This window comes from Emydura macquarii, unplaced genomic scaffold (assembly GCF_026122565.2).
Source record: "Emydura macquarii macquarii isolate MOO-44397 ecotype Brisbane River unplaced genomic scaffold, CSIRO-AGI_Emac_v2 contig_1119, whole genome shotgun sequence".
Taxonomy (NCBI): Eukaryota; Metazoa; Chordata; order Testudines; family Chelidae; genus Emydura; species Emydura macquarii.
The window spans coordinates 16,787,128-16,800,534 of NW_027131256.1; the positions used below are offsets into that span (position 1 = coordinate 16,787,128).

Below are 13,407 nucleotides of genomic sequence, written 5' to 3' on the forward strand. Positions count from 1 at the left end.
TGAGAAGTGAATACTAATGTTTGCAGACCTTAAGTTCCATTTCTATGAATCCTCAGACTTTTGACTCAAAATCATTTTCTGCAAACATGTGGGTCAGTGAAACTTGGTTAAGTGAAAACTCCTAGAAATGAAACACGCTGCAGCTTGAGATTGGCCAAAGCCAAGTTATTGAAGCATTTGAATCTTGATTTATTCGCTTTTGATATTTGCCCAGCTGTCTCAATGAAATGATGATTTGATGTTTTGCTTTTTACTCAAAGATACTTGGCTTTTTCTTTTATTCTCTTAGTGTCCTGGTCATTAATCTGACTGGTTGCTACTGAGTAGTGTGGTCAAAGCTCAGAATTTCTTTTTTCTGGGAAATGTTAACATTTTGAAATTTATTTTCGTTGTGAAAAATTCTTCTGTCAAATCCTTAGCCTCCTAGTGCTAACAAAGATGTCAGTTGTGATGATTCTTCTTGAAATGTGCCCATAGAAAAAAGAGTTTTACATTTATCCATGAAAAGAGTTAGTGTAATAATTAGTAGTTTAGGTCATCACTTTGAACGTCCTTGAGACTAGTAGACTCCTTTTACACAGGCCATCCAACAGTCTTTATTAGGTGTATAGGAGAAATCCTTGGGAGCTGGGAAATTTTTCTGCAACCAAAGCTATGCAATTATGAGTCCCGTTGTTCTAATGAAAATGGATTTTCCACAGAATGTGTGTGTGGGAGTGGGGTGGGGATGGAAGCAGTAGGGATCAAGTGTACATTAAGTGTGTTGTTTTTGAATTGGATATTAGCTTGTTTGTATCTTGGAAAGGGTGACTCAAGGAGCTGAAGTTTTTATGTAATTTTTTCCCCTTCAAGTAGCTACAGACAAATTAAAAAACACAAATTAGACACTTCTATTAGACACTAAAATCAACAGGAGTTAGAATTTTATTGTTCAGGCATGCATGATCTTTGGGCCTCCTGTAGTCACATTTTAAATTCCTAATAAGTTTGGGGAAAATTTTGGTATTACTCTAACCACCATATATACTCTTGTTATAACATTAGAGCCCTTATCCCAGTAAATGGTGGAAAGCTCTTGGTTTAGAATTACACTCACACATGAGCATGAAAAGACAGTCACTCCAGAAAGTATCGGCAAAAAATTGAACCAATGCAGAACTATTCAGTGAAAAAAGCTATTATTTTTTTCTTGGGGTCAGATTTTGCTTTCAGACACTGCATGTGCTGTTCCTAATGAAGTCAGCAAGGGTTATGCATCTTTTGACCATGAATCTAAAACATAAAAGCCGAACCTAACAGTACAGTCATTTCTTGGCGTCCACTTCTTCTGTCCTGTTCTTTTGGCTTCAACTCCATATGTTCATCAAATAGGCTTTGTATGATCAGACCATTAGCAAAAGTGACGGGACGTCCTGGTTTGTTCTGGCTTTGCATACAACATCCTGCTGCCCTGACAACTTTAATCGAGACTCATGTATGTCAAATATTTTCACCATGGTGTTATTGAAATGGCACTCTCAAAGCAGTTGGTAATCCAGCTCCTAACTGCTGCTGTTCTGATCATTTTGTCTCAGTTTGGCTGCTTATGTCCCTTTTTTGCTTGTCAGCAGCAGGCCTAGAGATTCAGGATTGTAGTGTTTGAAGTAGACACAAAATGGGGGTTACAAACCTAATCTTGAATGAATGGGGAATTGGATATAATATAGTTCTCCTACTTGAAATTAATTTAATGTAATCGGAAGAGGGAACAGCAATGATATAGCACTTCTTATCTTCAGAGTGCTTAAAAACATTTAATTATGTAAGGGATTTTACTATTTGACCCTGTGTGCAAGCACTCTCTGAAGTTCTGATTTTTTGCTTTCACACCAGAACATTTTATTGTCTTCTCTCTTTGCTCTAATACTGGTCCTTATGAGCATTTCATAACACATTTTCAAATATGAAGTGAGCTTGCATTAGAAGAATATTGTCACTGGTAATGAAATTAAGCACTCTAATAGGGTATGATGAGTCCATAAAGTTGGTTTTGAAATCATCATGCGCAGCTTCTCTTCATATTGGCAAATATGACGCAGTCTTGACCTCAAATAAGCATCACACACCATTTTTCACTTGTGCTTCTAAGACAGCCTTGTTTCCGGGGCATGGCAAGGAAAGGGGTAAGTTGGGGGGGGGGGGAGGGAGGATAGGGACTGGGCTTAGCTATTACAAATGTGATTTGAAAGTATTGCTTCATGTTTGTTTCCATGTTAAGTCAAGATCAGACAAACTAGTTTTAGGCCCTGATCTTGCTTCTGGTAGTGCATGAACAGACTGATGCTCCAGTAAAAAATTCTGTTGGCTGGGAGGCTGCATGTGGGCCCAACAGTCTGCATGCATGATATCAATTGCATAATCAAGGCCTTATTTTGCTACAGGAAAGCAAAGTGTTAATCTTCATATTTTCTTTGTTCTTTCGTGTAGCTGCCTTTGTTAATGTATGTGTGAAGGCAAATCACTTGTCAAGAAAATATGCAGTAGTCCCTTTGAGGAATTTGGCCTATTCAATAAATTTCAGGGTAATTAAGATTTAGGTCCTTATCCTGCAAAGAACTATCCTCACATCTGATTTTTTGCAATGTGGGGTAATCCCAGTTGAAGTCAGTGGAACTACTGAATGCTATAAATATTGCTATAAACATAAACTGGGTCTGAATACGGACTTGGAATGGTTATCTCATTACAAGGAGTAATTGTCACTGTTCACACGTTCTCACCTTCTAATCAACCGTTGTGAGTAGGCCTCATCTACCCTAACTGAAGTGACTTTGTTAGCACTTGCCCTCCTCATTGTTATGTTTCTTACCCTTGGACGTATATATATACCTCCTATCTGTGGTTTCCACTTCAGGCATCTGATGAAGTGGGTTGCAGCCCATGAAAGCTTATGCCTGCAGAAATTTGTTAGTCTTTAAGATGCTACAGGACTCTCATTTTTTTTTATAAACATTGCTGACGCATCTTAGTGTCTGAGGTGTTTATTTGGACAGTAATATGTGCGTTTGGGTTTTGTTCTCATCACATAACTTTGCCAGTGTTTGAGGGGGAACTTGTTTATAGCACTCTTCCCAATTACAGAATTAGGCTTCTGTTGAAGAAAGATTATCAGTTGGACTCTTTGGTGGTTTTCTGATGGGTTTTTTTTTAGAATTGGATTTTCACGTGACTTGTTTTAATTCAGCTGTAACCTGATTTGAACCTCTGGTGTCAGTCTCTAGATACAGAAGATGGATGTGTGAAAGTATTACTTTGTTTATATCCCTTCTTCTAAAGTAGTGACATTTAATTCTTTAGAATGAAGAACAATGGGAAATTTCTGCACAAGTTTCCCAAGAGACCATTATGGATATCTTAGAAATTAGATGTTATGTCTCATAGTCCATCTCCAACCAGTAAAGGACTGTTCTCTATTGCAGTTTTTCTTATGGGTTGTCTGGGCTCGTCTTAAACGCCCCAAGGGATGGGTGGTTTCCACCACTTCCCCTTATGAGATTATTTGACATTCTAATAGAACTCACTGTTAGAAAACTCTTCCAGCTATTCATCTGTATATTTATTTTTTCTTAGTTTCATCCCATGGTCTCCTACTTATGCCCCTTTTTACTGTGCTTTAGAATGCCTTTCCTTTTTTGGTGTTTGCACCTTTTAAGTATTTGAAAGACTGGTCGCATCTCCCCATGTTCAGTTGCCATCTAATCAAGCTGTACTTATCTTACTCTTTTTTTAAATCTTGGCTCCAGTTGTCCAGAACTTTTCAAAAGTAATTTTCATTGGTACAGTAAATTTGTTTGCTAATTCCCAATAATGCATGTTGACCAGATGTATATATTGAACTAATGCTTTACCTAATTTTTATTAAGGTACCCCCGTCCTATGGTGACAGGTGCCAAACAAGTGCCTAGATAGATGAAAGTCTGTTTTTATAAACCTTGACTCACTTCCCAGTAATTCAAATACATTTTCTGATATTTTTTCCCTTGGTGGCATGGAGGAATTGTTACTTGTCTTAATTATCATATCTTTTAGAATTCCCCATGTGTCTTTTACTCTGCTGGACTTTAATATGTCCACTCATTAACTGTTACTCACTAGAGTATTCAGTTTCTCCAAGGTCATGTCTACATTACCATTTTTGTTGGTATAATTTATATCACTCAGGCATGTGAAAAAAACAGCCCCCCAAGTGACATAAGTTACACCTACAGAAGCCCCAGTATGGACAGCACTATGTCAGCAGGAGAGCTTCTTTTGCCAGCATAGCTACCACCCTTGTGGAGGTGGAGCTATTTTACAGCTGTGGAGCTCTATTGGTACAGCTGTGCTGCTGTAAGCTCTCTAGTGTAGGCATGACCTTTGGTCTCCTGCAATTAAATACCTTGCACTGCTGCTTCAATCTGTGAACTCATTCCTACTAAGTGGAATGCATATAGCCCTTGGTCACTGGCTCTAATATCATATTCTCAATCAATTTCTTTACATTGCTAAGAGCCAGGACAGTGTCTTCTCCAGTTGGAATCTTTTCTACAGTATGACAGAGAATACAGAAGTAGTCCTTCTCTAGAAATAAAGTGGGCATTTATGACTCTGGAGAACCTACATCTAGTACATGGTGGTCAGTTCTGGGTACCTCATAACCAGAAATATTTATATAAACTGGATTGCACTCCAAAGAAAAACAAAAATGAATGAGGATTTGTTTAGCATGGCTAATTAATTGCATGTGTGGGATCCATACTAAGTTTATACCCTTCCAAAAATGAAGGAGGGAGAGGAAGTAAATTGCAAAGTGTAACTAGGACCAATGAGATGAAAATTTTTAAAAGAAAATTTAGGTTAAATATTAGAAAAATAGCCTGACAGCTATTTATATAATAATCTGGAAGGTTTCCAAGGGAAATTTGCAAACATACAATGGGAAATTGTGTACCCATTGGGAGCAAAAATGAATTTACAAGCACTTGAGCACTTTTTTAACAGGTGACACATCAGAGCACAAAATCCATTGTGTTTCCAATTGGTAGAACAAAAATAAATTGGTGAGCCTGAGGAGAGTGGCTCTCTGAGCACACAAGTGCATTTTCTTCTATATGCTAGCATTGCAAACTGCAGTTTTAAATTTAGGTGGTGGATTTCCACTTTTGAGTAATATTGAATTGCTGTAATGCTTTGCTGTGCATTTTCAAAATTCAAATTATTGAGAGATTTTATAAGGCATTTATGAAATGGTTTTTATTTTTTTGTCTAATAAATTTCCTGTGTGATAAAGTTTAAAACTTCTACCACATCTGACTGACAAATTTTACATAACAAAATAATTAAAAAAAATCTTTAAGGACTGGATCCAGTGAACCTTCCTCATGCAGATAACCCTTACTCACCTGAGTAGTTTAGTTAAGTTAAGGGAGAAAAAATGTTACTGCAAAGTTGGGGGAAAGGTAAATTATGTGCAACATACATGGTTATCAAAGAAATGCTTTCTCAGTTTCTCCACTAACACTAAATTATTCAAACACTTAAGCTCTATGGATACAGTGTCCCAAACTAGATTTATATCTCTCAACTCATGGAAATATGAAAAGAATGCCAAACCTGCCTACATAAATCTGAACAATCTCATTTTTGTTGAACTCTTTCAGAGGAATGAATACTATATTTCTGAGGTATAGTTATGAAAAATTGTATTAATATACTGTGAGGAATTAAAGAAGAAAGGAGGAAAGAGAGAGAGATTTAAATATAAATAACAATTTTGGTCTCAGCATAATTAATTATAAGTTTTTCTTTGTCAAAAATTGTATTCCTGCTTTCAACAAACGTGGTTTGAATGAAGAGAGGGAAAGGAGCAATTAGGAGTTATTTAACATTGTGCAAGTGGGAGCACACACAGGAGGAGACATGTAGTATGTGTTTATGAGCAAGGTTTATTGATCTACTACTGTATGTGCCACTGAGGGCAGTAGCTTCCCAATGAAATATCTGAATATCTGACAGGTTGCATATGCAATCGAGGACACTAAGTTAGGTGCATAATTATAATTAGTAGGCTATCTACAAGATCTTATTGTATTTAATTAAAAATTCAAAGGTTGTTAGGCTGACTGACTGTATAATCACATAATGCGAACAATAACATTAAAAGTTAACATTTACATGGTATTTTTACAAAAATCTGCAAAACACACAAAATGAAGCACTGGTCCTGCAGTATAAACCATCTACTATAAAACAGGGATTTGCAGTGGCCTTTATTTTAAGTTTGAAAAATTTGTTTTTTCTCTCACAAATATTTTTTAAAACTAGAGATTCTTAAGCTTTTATGCTATCTAAAATTACTTTGTTTAGAGAGAACTATAAGTCACAGCACATACATTACTTACAGCAATGAAATATGCATTATTCTCATCCAGTTCAGATTCCAAAAATTCATGAACAAAACTCTGGGTGGGATTTTCCCAAGTGCTCAGCACTGGTCTAACTCTTCTCCCTGAAAGTCGATGGTAACCAGTATCCTGTCTGATTTGAATGTCATAAGCAGAGATGAATAATTAAAAAATAAGGTAACATTTACAAATATTGCTAAATGAATTCAATATATAATATGTGAACACATTAGTCACACTATCATACCAGTTCCATAGATGGGGAAAAAACTAAAATAGAAATTTGTCTAATAAAAAAAGAGAAATTATTTGAATCAGTCTTAAATAGATAGCTGTAGCAAAAAGTATGGAATAGCTCCAGTTATGTATATTGACTTGAGAAGATGTCTTCCAATAATGCAGAACAAATTTGATGCCAGCTGTGATAAAAATGTCTAAAGATTTTCTGTTTGTTTATTGCTACTTACATAATCATTTTTGTTGTTAACAACAGACCAAATGGTATTCTTGTCTTAGAGAATTTTTAAATTCTAATATTTCCCTCCGAAATTTATGTGTAAAAGGGCAGTGTCTACATGTTTTATAATTCTGACACTCAGGGCTGGATTTTCAGAGAGCATTTTAAGCTTGTGGGGGACACAATCATGTATGTGCAGAAATGGTAATATTTTCAGAAGTGTACCTAGTACAACTTAAAATAGGAAAATTGCACTGTACATTTATATAACTCAAATTTGTTTGTCTTAGAAGGTGATTTCCTAGTGCTGTGAACTACTGCAGTCCACTCTGCAACATGCACCTCTAGTAATTTTATGTTTTAAGCAACAAAAGGCACACACAGTAGAGCACCCCTCCCCCTTCCCCTGCTCAGAAATTAAGGGGTATCTGAGGACCACTTGGCTCCTATTTGTGAACCTGAAGTTTGTTTCTGATTTTGGTACTGTACAAGATAACATCAAAGCATCTGCTTTTGAGTTTTTGTTCAGGTCTTTGTTGCAAATGTTTTTCAGCTATGTATGATAAGGGCCCTTAAGGGACCTTGCTGGCATTTCCTGAACCTTTTTCATTTTAATGGTTTTGCTTCTTTGTGGCTCTCACAAGATTTTTTTTTTTTAAATGTGTTTTTGGAGGGGTTTTTCCCGCTTGCACTTTGGGGTACTCAGACATAAGATTTAGTTCATACTTACACAAAGATTGTATTGTCAGTATGAATTCATTGAACACTTTGCACTCCCCCTCCATTCCCCCTTTTTATCCCCCGCTCAGCGGTTTCTTCACCACTTGTGCCTGTGTTTAGAGTTATCTGACAATCCCTTATTAGTTCCAGAGAGGAACTTATGAAGGCTAATAGGGGTTTGCATTACAACTGACAGCTGGTACTAGACTTTAATAGAGAGCAATTGTAATGAGAAGTGTAAGTTTTGGTAACATTTGATGAAAATGCTCTTAAAGTAAGAGCCATCTTGAAAGATGAGTATGAGTAGTTGAGAATCATATAGATGACTGCTGCTCCTCAGCCTGAAGTACAGGATGCTGTCAAAACAGGCTGTTGGCAGACATCTAAATAACCAGTAATTGATATCAGACTTTATTGAACAGTTATGTCTGCAAGAAAATTTGCAGAATTGACTGTCACTCTGCATCACAAATTGGATAATCAAAATTGTATCCATAATGGTTCACTTTCCTTGGCTTTGAGATTGCATTTAACAGTATTTGGTCCATGATGGCATAATCTTGATCCATAATGATTTAGCCTTCACCCACTCTTTAGAGGAGCCAGAGTGATTAGGAACTCATTGTCTAGGATTTGTTTGTAGTTTCTGCACTAAGTTCTTATCAACATTGGATGCCATGTAAATCAGTGTACTTGGTGGCAAGGGAAAAAAAAAACCCACAAGCAATTCTTCTGTTTTAAACACAAACGAAGCTTAGTTACAAACAAGTACAAATATTTCTAGGGTCATGGGGGCAAAATGCTTCACTGTCATGAATTTGTGGGTTCAATGGTTGTCTACTGTAAGGTTAAAATTTGATGTGATAATTTAGAACAGCTGCTCTTTGAAAGGAAGATTCATTTTCAATAAGGGAAGAAAAAACATATGGTAAAGGCTGACAATAAGCCAACCCTGAATAGCTGCCTAAATGAGATGGGACAATTCTGCCTAACAATACTGTTGAAATAGCTCAGTTTTCCTTGCCATTGGTATTTCCAACCTTTGTATTTCTGGTCGGGTGTTCTGCTTATTGAACATATCATTTTACTCTTTCTGGAATGATATTTTTTCTTTGTTGAAGTTTTGACAATGATGTACAATGGCACATAGTAGATCCGTAGGCAACATTATAAGCTAACAAAAAAATCATATACATAGTATCCTTGTCCAACCTGCTGTTAGTACAAACATATTATTGTTTCACAAAATAATTGCTTCAAAGCGGGCAACTAGAATGACCTACAGCATTAGGGAGGGATTACATTAAGGCCTAAATTCATCAGTCCATCTCTATTCAGCGAAGCACATAAGCATGTCTTTAAGTCCCATTGATTTCAGACGCATGCTTAAGTTCTGTTAAAGTTAAGCATGTGAATACAAGTAAAGTTAAATATGAGTAAAGCTCATCCTTTAATGAGCTCTGCATTGGCAGCAAGGGTCAGCCCATATGGAACAACTTGCGGATTTGTGCATGCTGACTCTCTCTCTCTCTCGACTCACTCTCTCCCCCCCCCTCCCCCCTTCTTCCCTCCCTCACTCTTTGGTTTCTCACAATTCTCTTTTGGGAAGAGAATGATAGAAAAGATAAACCACAAATGTCCAGCTCTCAGCCTCAAAGAGAAATGCCATATTTTTCTTGGGTCTCTGAAGCCATATTTTTTCTAACAACATATATCCTGAGGATATATGATACGAGTGCTTAAGACAAAAGTTTTACATCTCTTACAGGGGGTGTTCTCATTTTTCTTAAAGTATCAGCCATCTTTGCTTTCACGGTATCACTTGATTACTGTATTCACAGAAAATAACGACTGATAATGCAACTAAGATACTATGAAATGGTCATCTGTTTGCAGATAAGTGAATTAACAGCAGTCATCAAATTAAAACGATAATTTCTGCTGTATTGCACTTTGATGTACTATGTATATGAATAGTTTTCTGCAAACAATCATTTGCAAACATAGAGTTTACATATACAGGATTTGACCTGATCTGATCGTACATATTCTTTCTGTTCATGCATTATCTGCAATTTGCATGTGCATACATTAGTACATGTAAAATTACGCTTACAAATTTAGAAGCTTTTTTTTGAAAATTGAGCCTGGAATTATTTTCTCCATATTATTTTATAACAAATCTTATTCCCTGAAGGGGAAAAAAGTTTTATCTGTGTGTGTAGAGATGTATTATTTTTAAAATAAAGTGTATTTGGTTAGAAACTAAAGATTACCTATGTTCTTCAATATTGAACTGAATAATGTATCAATGATTACTGTACTGTACAAGAAATGCAAGCAAACATTGGAATGTGAGGTAGGTCCAATTAAATGATGGTGTCTCCAGCTGTTACAAAGTTCTCTTTTAGGTTGTGAAACAACTGGAATTCTCTGAAGGTCTGCAGGATATAAAATCTGCAGTTGGAGCCCTTTTTCTGTAACATGATCATAATAATGAGATGACAGGTACAAGCAATCATTTTAACAAGCAGTTCTTCAAATCTGTTTTAGGAATTTCCAGGTTTGGTTTCTGGAAGAGTTATATGAAAAATAAAAGCAATTTCAGGGCTTTGATTCTGCCAGTTGAGGAGAACTTAAGGTGTATCAGTGAAGAAAATGAGAGAGGCTTAGCCATTCAATCTCTAAATCTAGTTTTCATACTAAAAAATACAAGACCATGAAGTCGGGTGGGAAGCATATTAGCAAGAGGAAAGTTTGGGAAATCTCAGACTGCCACAGCAGATACTCTGTCTCCTCCATGAATCAAATGAAGACTCAGACCTCTGACCAAAATCCTGCCTTAACACAAAATGCTATTGACTTCAGGTGAAATTTGACTCTGAGGTTGTCAGTCCAAAAACCTTGGGTGAGCATTTACATGTAAGGGGGAGGGAGGGTATATATGGAGATTAAAGGAGCACGAAGGTGGAGGAATAGAGAAAGATAATTATCACTTGTCCTTATCATTAATTAGCAATATCAGATCCCTTCCCTCATAGGGAAATAGACATTGTGAAATTTTGTCTCACTCATCTGAAAAATTTTCATTTTGGTAGAGGAATGAGTCTGCAAATTCAGTAGTGATGATTTCTCTTGTCCCCCATATTGTATGAGGCAAAGTCAGATGTTTTTGATTGGCTGGGATGACTCTTCTGATAACTTCTCCCACTGAGAAGCTCCTCCACAGAGTCTCAAAGCTAATAACTGTCATATCTGAATAAAACACTCTTTCAAAACATATGAACGCTAACAAATAAAATTGCCTAACACTAAGAAGTTCACACATGAAAACTACTAAGAAGAAAAGGTAACTGTACATCCTGAGGGGGAAAAATGCATATCAACTGAGATGACCCCAAAGGCCATTGAGTAAATGTAAGAACCCCGTTTTCCATCAGCTGCCCGTAAAAGGGGGAGGGGGAGCTATTGTAACACTAACCTCCTTTAAGAAGAAGATGAAAAATATGCGGTTGGATGAATTTATGGATCCATCACCCTACCAGAATGAGAGATGTTCAGATGAGTAAGATGAATTTTCTCATTCTCATTGCAGGGGATGGGTCCGTAAAGTAGATGGGATTTTTGTAGCAGTTCCCCACTCTCCTGTCAGTATCAATTCTTGAGTGTGCTAAGAGAGCTATGGTTTGCTTCACTCAACTCAAGTCTATCAGTCTTACAGAATTTTGTGAATCTATGCAGAGGTGCTTTGGAAATTGTTCACACAGTGCATTGGACCTGTTGTCCCATGAAGCAGCCATTGCCCTTGTGAGATGAGCTTTAATCTTGAATGGAGGAGTCTTCCCCTTGGCTTTCTGTAATCACAAATTTCCCAGTTAATCAATCTTGCTGTGAAGGACCTGGAAGCTTTCTGTCCCCTAACACTGTGATATATTAGAATGAACAAAGTGGAGGTTTTTCTGAAGGGTTTTGTTCTCTGTAGATCATTATTGCCCTCTGGGCATCTAAGATGTGCCATGCCCTTTCTTTTGGTTGTGCTGGATGTGAGCAAAAGGAATGGAGCAAAATCTCCAGGGAGTGGTGGAAGAAAGAATGTATCTTGGGGGTGAATGAAGGGTCTGTATCTACTACCACCCTGTCATTATGGAAAATACAATTTTGAGGGAGGTGAGAGAGGATTCCCAACTCTGAGACCCTTCCACGGTCATGGGGGTGTTATAGCCACTAGAAAAAGTCATTTTGTTAAGAAATATAGACACACTTTGGACAGGGGTTTGAAAGGTGTATCTGAGAATGCATTTGATACTAGGGAAAGATTTCAGTGGGCTGACCTGTGAATAGGAAGAGGTCTGATCAGGCTGGTAGCTTTGAGAAATTTTTTTGATGTGAGGGATAAGGGAGAATGACCCTTGGCTGCCTGAATTCAGGATATACCTGACACTTGAGTTCTGTATGTGTTGTACTGTCCCATAAACTTGTTTGTAAGTATTCTAGGACCAATTTGACCAAAGCTGCTCCTCCCGTGTATCCTGTATCCTCTTGATATGCACCAGGAATCAAACTTTCCATATTATTGTATACCCGATAATCATTGGAAAGTTTTCTGGACTTCAGTAGGGTTGAGATCATGTCGTTGGAGTATCCTTGTTTATTTAAATGTCACCTCTCAGTAACTAGGCAATCAGTTTCAGAGATGCCCACTTGCAGTGGTCCAGATGGCCCTGAGATAGTGGACTGGGTGGGGAGGGCCTGCAGACATCTCCATACTGTCAGTTGGGTATCTCTGACTGACTTCTATAGAGAGGGGGCTTTTAACAGAATGTCACTGAGAAAAGGGTACGGAAGTACCTTTTCTGCTGTAGGGTTGCCACTGTTACCACTGGGCCCTTTGTGAATACCTTAGGGCAGTGGTACTGTCAAAAGGAACGGCTTTGTACTGCATCCGAGTGCCATATGCAAACTTAAAGTATTATCTGTGGGAAGAACTGGAATTTGGAGAAACACCTCCTTCAAGTCCTCTGAGGTTGGAAATACCTGCGGTGGGTGATAACTGCTCTGGTACACTGAGTGGTCTCCATTTTAAACTTGTGGGACTGAATTGACTTGAGTGTCTTTAAATCTGGGACTGCCCTGTCCTCCCTGATTTCTTCAGAACCAGGAATAGTATAGAGTATAACCCCAGACACTGTTCCTGGTTTGGGACAGGCTCTATCACCCCAGTTTGGAGGTGATCGATTTGCCTGCTTATAACCTCCTCTTGGATGGGTTATGGGAGAGAGGAGAGGGGAGAAATGTATGGCAGGGGATCCTTTTGAATTCTAGGTGTACCTCTTGGAAAAGATGTGTCACCCATTTGTTTGTGCTGGTGCCAGCAAACCAGGTGGGAACAAACAGAGACAGGAGGCCCCCCAGAGAAATGCTAGAAGCGGGATGATAGTCACTCATTGCTTTTAGGGACATTCCTAGAGAAGGAGTCATCTCTGGGTTTATTGGACTTGGCTTTACTCCACCTATTTTTGGATGCCATTGATCTGGCAGAGAAAATTAAGGCACCCTGCAAGGCACTAGAGCAGATGTTAGGGAATGGCTGCCTGAAGTAAGGTTTCTGAATATTTAGGCATCTAAATAAGTGGCTTAATTTTCAGAAGTGCTGAGGGCATAATAGCTCTCATTGAGTTCAGTTAGGTTAGACCATTGGATAAAAGCACTTCTTCATGACATAGAAGCAAAGGGCCAAATCCTGTATTAAACTCAATGGGAGTTTTGCCTGATTAAGGAATTATTTGTCCCATAAATACACCGTAGCAC

General features: G+C 37.8%; 1 protein-coding gene across 7 annotated transcripts in view; it reads left to right on the top strand.

The window, feature by feature from the left end:
- Positions 1-13,407, top strand: part of EPHA3 (EPH receptor A3) — a 550,981-nt gene that overhangs the window by 346,851 nt on the left and 190,723 nt on the right. The gene's annotated exons all lie outside the window — the stretch shown is intronic.